Consider the following 11,434-nt stretch of genomic DNA (forward strand, 5'->3'; position numbering starts at 1 on the left):
AAATAGACACTTGTTTGATAAAGCTGACGTTGTACATTCGAAATGTTAACCCTATATCAGCCATGTACTACTATTTCCTATGTCACCATATTTCGAATTTGCTCGTGTCACGGTCTTGTGACCGCTGTGTCCTCCGGCTTTATTTCCGGGACCGCTCGGCAAAGTCCGGCGGTCGCCACCACACAGTACCTTCTGTTGGAGATTTATTGGCCCAACTATTTCATTCTCTTGTGATCTAATGGCAGTCTCAAACCATGTATTGACTTGATGTCCGTTATCTTATATGTTCGCTACCTTATTCATGTGTTGAAAATGTTTTTGTAACAATGATTTTCAAACATTAGGGGAATTTATATGTAGGCCTACATTCAGATATTTCTCATGTATTTATGGTCATTTTTGCCTCATTATTAATTGTACATAGCCTGTTGTGTAATGATACCGTTGGATAGCTAATGTTCAGCGGTTTGTTTTATACTAACATCTTCAGATATAGATATAGTAGTTATCCGCTATTAGTGTTTTCCCCGTGTTTAGAAACACAGTTTGGGTAAGCACCCTCGTCTGTTGTTTTCCCCGGCGCTCCAGGAGAGATTGGCCTCTCTGACGTCCGCGCGCTGTATATTTATACTTCATTCTGGATCTGGTGTCTTCAGCTTTCCTTAAATCGTTCACGATTGTCTCGCTACTGGAGTGGTCACGGTCGAAACTTAGGTTTCGTCAGTAAGTGGGCTCTGGGCACTGTTCTGCACACTGACTTAGTCTGGTTGTAATGAATTAAACTTGGTTACTTGAGTTTGCTAGTAGTCCTTGGATAACCAACCTTCCAGTGATTGTCTATAGGCACTTAGAAACAAGTGCTTACAATACTCCGTTTTCCGAGTAATCCGTGGATAACCAACCTTCCCATGATTGTCTAGCTATTTGGGAATTTAATTATTTCCTTGTTGTCAAAGTGACTGAAACTTTAGTCGATTAAGACCAGATGGTATCCAGGCGTACTCGTCACAGGCCCCTGAAGCAGGATAGTAATAATACTCAAACACCGGACCCACATATGTACAAATAGACGAGGTACGTCACTCGCCATCTTGACCGAAGTTTAAATAGGCGGTATTGTTTAAAGAAATTGTTGGTTGGTTTGTTGTTCAACGACGCACTCAGCAATATTCAAGCTATATGACGGCGGTCTGTAAATAATCGAGTCTGGACCAGACAATTCAGTGATTTATATCATGAGCATCAATCCACGCAATTGGGATCAATGGCTTGCGAACCTAACCACCCGATACCGTTAGTCGCCTTTTACAGCAAGAATGGATCGCTGGAGACCTATTCTACACCGAATCTTCGTGGGTCTTAAATTAAATGGAAATGTAGATGCATGTCATGTTCACAATACCTCCCCACCTCCCTCCACATACGCCCTGCATCGACGCCATTGAGTGCGGAGATTTTTGTTAACTTCACCTATTGAAGTCTATGAAATTACTTGAGCACCTTGATTAAAAACAAAAAGATTTGGAAAATATTTGTCGGCGCCCACTTGGAGGTACACATGCTTTGCAAATCCTGCAATCGACCGAAATCTGCAAAGGCAGTTTACGAACTGGATGTCGATTACGTTGCGCCATTTTGATTGGACTCCAGCCTTGGTCGGTAAGGGTGGAAACAGGACGTTTATAGTCAGTTGACTCCCTTGCATCGGGAGATAATATCAAGGCAGGACACAAGACAGGATGGGTGTTTCCTGCATTCTGATTGGCTACATTCGATCAAAGTTTGATGAGAAATAGGATCGGTTTCTATTCCATCAAAACTTTGATAATGCTTTTGAGGATATGTTACACTGTCAAAAACTTGGTCGAAATGAATTTTGACCAAATTTTTTATCAAAGTTTTGGATAGTGTAACGGTGACTTAACGTAAAAGGGAAGTCAATTACTTTGTTTGTTTGTTGTTTAACGACGCACTCAGCAATATTCCAGCTATATGACGGCGGTCTGTAAATAATTGAGTCGGGACCAGATAATCAAGTGATTGACATCATGAGCATCAATCCACGCAATTGGGATACGATGACATGCACCAACCAAATCAGCAAGCCTGGTCATCTGGCGGGAATCGGCCGGTAATCTCCCGATACCCGGACGGTGCCCATCCGTGCACCGGCAGATGCCCGGATGAACACCGCCCGTTTCCTGTTCGCTTTTAAAGGAGCCCGCTCAGTGCCCGGTCGATCATAGTTCGTGTTCGCAGTCGACATTGCTGCAAGTTCTGTATCACATTTCAGATGATTTTGTAAATTTGTGGGGTCTGTAACTTCGGAAATGGAGAGTGGAAAGGCAAAGGGAGCTGTGGTCTCTAGCGTAGAGAACAGGCGTCCTGAAGACAGTCTATGGTGCTCATCCCATTCAGCCCATTATATACACCTTAATCGTCCGGTCACCGGAGGGGAATATTCCGTGTATTGACCGATTCCTGGCAGATGACCTTTCGGCTATCCTCCCGTGCACTGCAAAATTTGTCCGATTCCCTCGCGGTCTGGCAGGTGCCTGGAGGGTCACAGTAGGCTGCCGGAAGATGTGTCACAGATCCATTACCGATGGACCGCCGGTTGCAGCAAGAAAATAACTCCCGAGTTATTTTCTTCCGATGTGTCCACCGGGTCTTCCCGATGTCAAAAACATGGCCAATGCTCACAGATGATCGTCCGGCGCCCCGTCCGGCATCTCTCAACTTTGCCGATTTTCGTCCTTTTCGGGCATTGTAATCTAATCTTTTCGGCATCGGTGGATATGTGACTCTGGCATTAGTCTCTGGAGTTGACAATCTGTTTGTTTCTTGTTTAACGCTGAACTCAGCAACATTCCAGCTATATGACAGCGGTCTCTAAATAATCAAGTCTGGAGCAGATAATCCAGTGATTGACATCATGAGGATGGATCTATGCAATTAGGATACGTTTACGTTTACTTCCAATAATCATACCACTGTGAACTATAGTCGAACCACTTGTGGGACCCAGAAATAAAATTCGACTGACTGGATCTGGAGTTTGACACATTCGATTCGACCTTAATACGGTCTGACTACAGAAAGCGGCTTCAGCACATCCGATTCGACCTCATTACGGTCTGAGGGGGCACGGGTGGCCCAGTCGTCTAAGGCGCCGCGATTCGCTGTGCAGAGTTGTGTCCCTTGGGCACGCCAGAAACCTATGATTGTGGGTTCGAATCCCGGTCCGCCCTAATTATGTTTCTAGGTTTGTCAGCACCATACCCGTGCTCGTGGGTTTCACCGAAGTGGTAAACGTCTGAGACCTGCATCAGTTCGGGCTTTCCTCCCACATAAGCTGACTAGCCGTGATATAACTGGAATACTGTTAAAAGCGGCGTTAAACCCAACTCACTCACTCATTACGGTCTGACAGCAGAAAGCGGCTTCGACACATCCAATTCGACCTCATTACGGTCTGACAGCGGCTTCGACACATCAGATTCGACCTCATTACGATCTGACTACAGAAAGCAGGCTTCGACACATCAGATTCGACCTCATTACGATCTGACAGCAGAAAGCGGCTTCGACACATCCAATTCGACCTCATTACGGTCTGACAGCGGCTTCGACACATCAGATTCGACCTCATTACGATCTGACTACAGAAAGCAGGCTTCGACACATCCAATTCGACCTTCTTACCGTCTGACTGCAGAAAGCAACCATAACACATTGTGAACGATATGTCAATAACATACATATACCGGTAATAAGAAATAAAAAAACAGAAATGCCATTTATGCATTTTATTCATATCACTGGTTTTGTTTTCACATGCATTTATCAACAAACATGACACTAGATTTAGCACCGCCATCCTGAGTACATAGAATTCTCAATGTGGGATCATTGCACAACCGAAATAGATCACATTTTAAAAGAGTCAGTCACTGAAATTTGTCTGACAGTCAGTTGCGCATTGCTCCTCAGGTTTCTGGCAGAGTTGAGTCCATCTCGCAAGTATGGATGTCCACTTAATAAGGGACCTGTGAAGATCCGGGGTAGAATAGCTCTTCAGCAACCCATGCTTGCAGTAAAAGGTGACAATGCTTGTCTTAAGAGGTGTGTCATGGTGACTGATTTACGACACCCATTGTCTAAAGAACATTTAATTGCAAAGGCTCATTACCCTGGAGCCATGACATCTATATGCCTTGAAACATTTAATTGCTGTTATTTATTAGATGCTAATCCTATTTGTTAATCCCCATTTTTGTGTACATCGACCGTCTGCCATCCTGAACAGGATGTGCAAGTATGTCACTTATGATTTACTGTTTACATTTATATTTATTACTTACTAAATGTCAGGTGACCTTGGCTATATAAGCCTTGGTCCAGAAGGAGAAAGAAAAGAGAGAGAGAGGAGAGAAGAGGAGAACAAGAAAGATCTACCCTTAGCCTAGCTAGGGTTAGGCTGGGTGCTCCGGGGCACCTAGACACCAACCACTACCACCATGTGCTGACCTGGCACATAGTGTCTTCTGTATGTATATATCTACATGTATAAAGTAAAACTGTATATACCGCAAGCCATCGTCTCCAAGTTGTCACTTCCTACTGAGAACCATACGTCGGCCTCTTGCATATACGAGTATGCAAATTGTTCATTAATCAACGTCGGACCGCCATGCGTTGTTAATTTGGTGGAGCTATCGGGTATGACAGATTTCTTAGTCTGTCCTTTCCTGTACCTCTTTGCAGCACGGCATATGGTTCACAAAACTGTAGGAAGTGACAGTCTCTTATTAAAAGGATATACTACCTTCCTGGGGGCCAATCACCAAGAACAAAGAAATGGCCTTTAACAAGATTGAAGAAAGAACAAGAACCTCTCCAATCAAGAACAAGTTCTCCGATCCCAAACCTTCCCTGCTCGCATATCTTAGCAACACTGCTAAGACTTCCCCTTCAAGATGTCGTTCCTGCACATGACCTAAGAAAAGAAGTATACACACCTATCCCACAGAGACCCGACCACAGCCATCTTCATGCAGACCCTGCACAATACAGAAACCGCCTCACGGGCACCTACAAGATGGACACTGTGTACAAGATATCTCATTGGGACTTACTAATTTGTGTTTACTTACATGGACTCAATCAAGGATATATATTGTGTGACTGTTGAATAGTGCAACCAGGTATGTTTAATCAAAGCCAGTATATTAATGCCAAAATGTGTCTTTCCAAAATTCAGTTTTGTATGTGTGCAATATACTCCAAATTACATCTTTAGTCAGCTAGATCTTTGAAGTTATTGTGTAGGGAATCTTTGAAATGTCTCCAGGCCACGCCAGACATATAGTTGCAGCTAGGGCCCAGACAAACCTTAGCTGTAGGGTTATCGAGTCACACCTCTAAGCTCGACTCGTAATTTCAAAAATCTAAACGACAAAATTTGTCATTTGTTACACATGTTACAAGTAATTAATGTGCACAGTTTGGTACAAAATTGAATGTATTGTCTGGGACTTTGAATTCAGATTAGGGATATTCTTGGGTGAGCCACCCCTACACATATGTTTATTGTATGTCAGTATTAAGTAATTAACAGCACAGCAGTATTCAGCATTTCAGAATTTTGATGTCGGAATTAAGGATTTTTTTTCTTGGGCATCGCACCCACAATATCTGGGCAAGCTCCGTCAAAGACACGGGAAGAGCACCCATTGTACTTAAAAGGGCAAACGTACCCACAAGTACCGTTTGAGTCACGCGGTAAAGCTAGACTCCTGATTTCAAATTTCTTTATGCGAAATATTTGCTGAGATGTTTAATTTGTACTTTTTATGACATTACTCATTATCATTATTCGGTACTGAGTCGCACCGCCAAGCCAGACTCCTGAATTCAAAGAACCTTCAGTGATATATTTATTGAATCTGTGCAAAGCAGTAATTACCTTGTAGTGAAATTGCACATTACAAAGATCACTTGGTTAGTTTCTAACTGGCACTAAATCAAATTGGCTAGATGATCACTTTCATACCGTCATTGCATAGATATATTTGTTGCATAAGGATTTCATATAACTTATTTTGATCACATTTGCATGGTTGTTTTCGTTGGTGAAAAAAACTCACACATATAAATTTGGACTCATATAAGCTTGGGGTCCAAGCTTCACGTAACGGAGGGAAGTTGTCATGGTGACTGATTTACGACACCCATTGTCTAAAGAACATTTAATTGCAAAGGCTCATTACCCTGGAGCCATGACATCTATATGCCTTGAAACATTTAATTGCTGTTATTTATTAGATGCTAATCCTATTTGTTAATCCCCATTTTTGTGTACATCGACCGTCTGCCATCCTGAACAGGATGTGCAAGTATGTCACTTATGATTTACTGTTTACATTTATATTTATTACTTACTAAATGTCAGGTGACCTTGGCTATATAAGCCTTGGTCCAGAAGGAGAAAGAAAAGAGAGAGAGAGGAGAGAAGAGGAGAACAAGAAAGGTCTACCCTTAGCCTAGCTAGGGTTAGGCTGGGTGCTCCGGGGCACCAAGACAACAACCACTACCACCATGTGCTGACCTGGCACATAGTGTCTTCTGTATGTATATATCTACATGTATAAAGTAAAACTGTATATACCGCAAGCCATCGTCTCCAAGTTGTCACTTCCTACTGAGAACCATACGTCGGCCTCTTGCATATACGAGTATGCAAATTGTTCATTAATCAGAGATCAGACCACACGCGTTGTTAGGTGACTCACAGGATCGGGTGGTCAGGCTCACTGACTTGGTTGATGCATGTCATAGATCAATGTCGTGGATCGATGCTCATGATGTCAAGCACTGGATTGTCTGGTCCAGACTTGAATATTTACAGACCACCATCATATATAGCAGAATATAGCTGAGTGCCGCGTTGAACAACAAACAAACTTAACAAAGCTCGTAGCTGCCCACAACATGAGCCTCATCTTGTGAAAACACTGAAGGTTTGTTGATGAATAAATATTTTGATAATTATATTCTGTTTGGTTAAGTTTGTTTCTACATTAAATGAGTGAGTGAGTGAGTGAGTGAGTATGGTTTTACTCCGCTTTAAGCAATATTCCAGCAATATCACGTCGGGGGACACCAGAAATGGGCTTCACATGTTGGGAATCGAACCCGGGTCTTCGGCATGACGAGCGAACGCTTTAACCACTTGGCTACCTACATTAAATGACATGGCATACCAGCTAAGACTATTGCTATCTATACTACTCAAAAGAAGTTAAAGAACATCTGATTCTTTCCTCTTACTACAGTTGATCTTTCATGAATAGGGTGCTTTTTTAACTTCTTTTGAGAAGTATTAGATATTTTTCAGCTGTAGCTACAAAACCAGGTATTTTTTATATATTTAACTTAACAATGAGCTTGAATATTTTTCTTAAAGAAAAACAACTTGCAACGACAGTCTGAAGCATGATTATTTTTGGGGAAATTTTCTTTTCGATCGAAAAAATTCTAGAAACCCTCCCCAAATTCGGATTTGACTTTGTCTGGATTAGTCAGGAAATTGGGAAGCAAGCAGCCTTTGTTGCCCTTTTTAAGCAAAGATTATTTTCAGTTTTGTCTGTTTGTTGTTTCACCATGCACTCGGCAATATTCCAGTTATGACAATCCAGTGATTGACATCATGAGCATCGATCTAAGCAGATTGGGATATGATGACTTGCAGCAAGCGAATCAGTGAGCCTGACCACCGGATCCTTACGACAAGCATAGTCGCCTTATACGGCAAGCATGGGTTGCTGAAGACTTACTCTAACCAGGATCTTCACGGGTCCCAGTAGTGTTCACTGTGGTTATGATGTTCGTCAAATGTGGGGAGAAAATCTGGAATTTGAACCTACGACCAGCAGATCCTGGTGCAGATCAAGGACGGAAGTCTACAGGAGACTGACAGCGCCTAAGATGACTGGGTTCATGTCTGCACGCAGAAATAAACTGATTTCAAAGTATCCACATTTACATCCAGAGTGGAGCTGAGCTGAAATGGGCTGTCAAGGAGATGACAAGAATTGAGACTGAATTATAAACAAGCATGAAATACTGATATCCCCCGCCAATATGACATGTCCAGTTGTGTGCAATGCATTAGCTCCTGTGAACTATGTTCACTGGGCCTTTTTGTAAATGGCCTCATTGCAGCACTAAAAAGTCCAACTTGTTGCAATGGAAACGTAAAAAATAAAAATTTCTTAAGTTCCTAAATAGCAAAAGGCAGTTCAGTATGTGTCTGGTAAACATGCATAGTTTTGTTAGAAAGTATTGAATGGGTTTTGAGTTATGCTCCAGAAACAAACACTACCCAATAGAACCTAAGTCCAACTTGTTGCCATGGAAACGTAAAAAATAAAATTTTATAAAATTCCTTAATGGCAAAAGGCACCAGTTCAGTATGTGCCTAGAAGACATGCAAAGTTTTGTAAGAAAGTATTTAACAGTTTTTGAGTTATGCTCCGGAAACGAACACCACCCTGAAAGAACCTAAGTCCAACTTGTTGCCATTGAAACGTAAAACATAAAAATTTATAAAACTCCTTAATAGCAAAAGGTACCAGTTCAGTATGTGTCTGGTAAACATGCAAAGTTTTGTAAGAAATTATTTAACAGTTTTTGAGTGACGCTCCGGAAACGAACAGCACCCTGAAAGAACCTAAGTCCAACTTGTTGCCATGGAAACGTAAAAAATAAAAATTTATAAAATTCTTAAATAGCAAAAGGCACCAGTTCAGCATGAGTCTGATAGACATGCAAAGTTTCGTAGAGAAATATTTAACGGTTTCTGAGTTATGCTCCGGAAACGATTTCGGGACGCACATGCACACATGTTGGGGTGGGGGATAAAAACTAACTTCCCATCTGTCTAGAATAACCATCACTGAAACATGCATTCTTTAAATATAACTTCTATAAAACATAGCTTTAAATAGAACTTTATATAAATATTAACCACATATACCATGAACTCATGAACTTCGAACAGTTGTAAAAGGTCTCTTTAACTTAAAGATATACAAATTTCTGGTTTAACATTACCGGTTACTGAATGGTAGCGTGTTGGGACCAATTGGAAATATATTGCAATTCTACTTTGCCATGAAACTGGCAACCATTTGTTAGATATCAGTATTATCACGAAACCAGGGTACTGAACACTTAAGTATTCTAATGAGGTAAGTCGTTCTCTTTCAACATCCATCCATGACAGACGTCTTCCCTGGTTTACCTTCAGAGAACCCTGTTAATCCTCACTCTCAAAACAGTGATTGGAGAGTTTTCCCATGGACGGGACTTGACACAGTAGCGACATAAATGTTACTGCTTTGATTTAGGTTTGAGTGAGAGATCATGTTTCCACACAGACATGATGTATTCACAAATAATCATCCCGATCCACATAAACAGACATTGTATTCACACCAAGACATCATGTATTCACATGCATAGGCATCATATTCACACAAATAGACCTCAGGTATCCTCTCGAATAAACAAAATGGATTCACACAAATAGAACTCATGTATTCACATGAATATAGACATCATGTATCCATGCAAATAGACCTCATGTATTCACATGAATATAGACATCGTGTATCCATACAAATAGACATCATGTATTCACATGAATATAGACATCGTGTATCCATACAAATAGACCTCATGTATTCACATGAATATAGACATCGTGTATCCATACAAATAGACCTCAGGTATTCACATGAATATAGACATCATGTATCCATGCAAATAGACCTCATGTATTCACATGAATAGAGACATCGTGTATCCATACAAATAGACATCATGTATTCACATGAATATAGACATCGTGTATCCATACAAATAGACCTCATGTATTCACATGAATAGACCTCAGGTATTCACACAAATAGACATCATGTATTCACATGAATATAGACATCGTGTATCCATACAAATAGACATAATATTCACACAAATAGACCTCAGGTATCCTCTCGAATAAACAAAATGTTTTCACACAAATAGACCTCATGTATTCACATGAATATAGACATCGTGTATCCATACAAATAGACATAATATTCACACAAATAGACCTCAGGTATCCTCTCGAATAAACAAAATGGATTCACACAAATAGACCTCATGTATTCACATGAATAAAGACATCATGTATCCATACAAATAGACCTCATGTATTCACATGAATATAGACATCGTGTATTCATACAAATAGACATCATGTATTCACATGAATATAGACATCGTGTATTCATACAAATAGACATCATGTATTCACATGAATATAGACATCGTGTATCCATACAAATAGACCTCATGTATTCACATGAATATAGACATCGTGTATCCATACAAATAGACCTCAGGTATTCACATGAATATAGACATCGTGTATTCATACAAATAGACATCATGTATTCACATGAATAGAGACATCGTGTATTCATACAAATAGACATCATGTATTCACATGAATATAGACATCGTGTATTCACACAAATAGACCTCAGGTATCCTCTCGAATAAACAAAATGGATTCACACAAATAGACCTCATGTATTCACATGAATAAACAAAATGTATTCACATGAATATAGACATCGTGTATCCATACAAATAGACATCATGAATCCATGCAAATAGACCTCATGTATTCACATGAATATAGACATCATGTATCCATACAAATAGACCTCATGTATTCACATGAATATAGACATCATGTATCCATACAAATAGACCTCATGTATTCACATGAATATAGACATCATGTATCCATACAAATAGACCTCATGTATTCACATGAATATAGACATCATGTATCCATACAAATAGACCTCATGTATTCACACAAACAGAGATCATATATTCACACAAAAAACACCATGCATTCACTTGCTAATACAATTTTCCTCATTTAACAGAGTTCCAGATAACCTTTTGAGCAATTAAGTTTTTTACTCTTGGGTTTCTATTTTAATTGGGTTATTACATTTTTCATTGGGTAACCAATATTGTTTCACTCATCTATTCATCACTCTATTGTGTTTTTCCCAAAATTAGTGAACATTTTAAGATCTTAAAAAAAATGAAATAATGTTTTAGATGTATATAACTGTTCTAAGTATATAGGCTTGACTAAATTAGCCCGTAATTGTGCTTCGGAAATGACCTCCGTTGTACGCAAGCTGGAAAAGCTTCATTGGGTATTTACGCGTGCTGTTTTTATACATTTGAGTTTTTCATTTAATGCATGCATTTCTGTACAAAAGTTACTTGAATGTACCGTATTCAACGTAATAAGCGCACAGGGCGCTCTCAAAATTAGAAATAGGGGGCTCTTATT

General features: G+C 40.1%; 1 long non-coding RNA gene across 1 annotated transcript; it reads right to left on the bottom strand.

Annotated features, from left to right (window-relative positions):
• Positions 1-9,473: 9,473 nt before the first annotated feature.
• LOC124119934 lies at positions 9,474-11,404 on the bottom strand. Its single transcript, XR_007219425.1, has 2 exons — positions 9,646-11,404; positions 9,474-9,597 (listed from the first exon to the last, which is right to left on the bottom strand). It is a non-coding gene; the product is annotated as an uncharacterized LOC124119934 (long non-coding RNA).
• Positions 11,405-11,434: the final 30 nt, after the last annotated feature.

The sequence above is a fragment of the Haliotis rufescens genome, unplaced genomic scaffold (genome assembly GCF_023055435.1).
Source record: "Haliotis rufescens isolate VD_foot unplaced genomic scaffold, xgHalRufe1.0.p SCAF_8, whole genome shotgun sequence".
Lineage (NCBI taxonomy): Eukaryota > Metazoa > Mollusca > Gastropoda > Lepetellida > Haliotidae > Haliotis > Haliotis rufescens.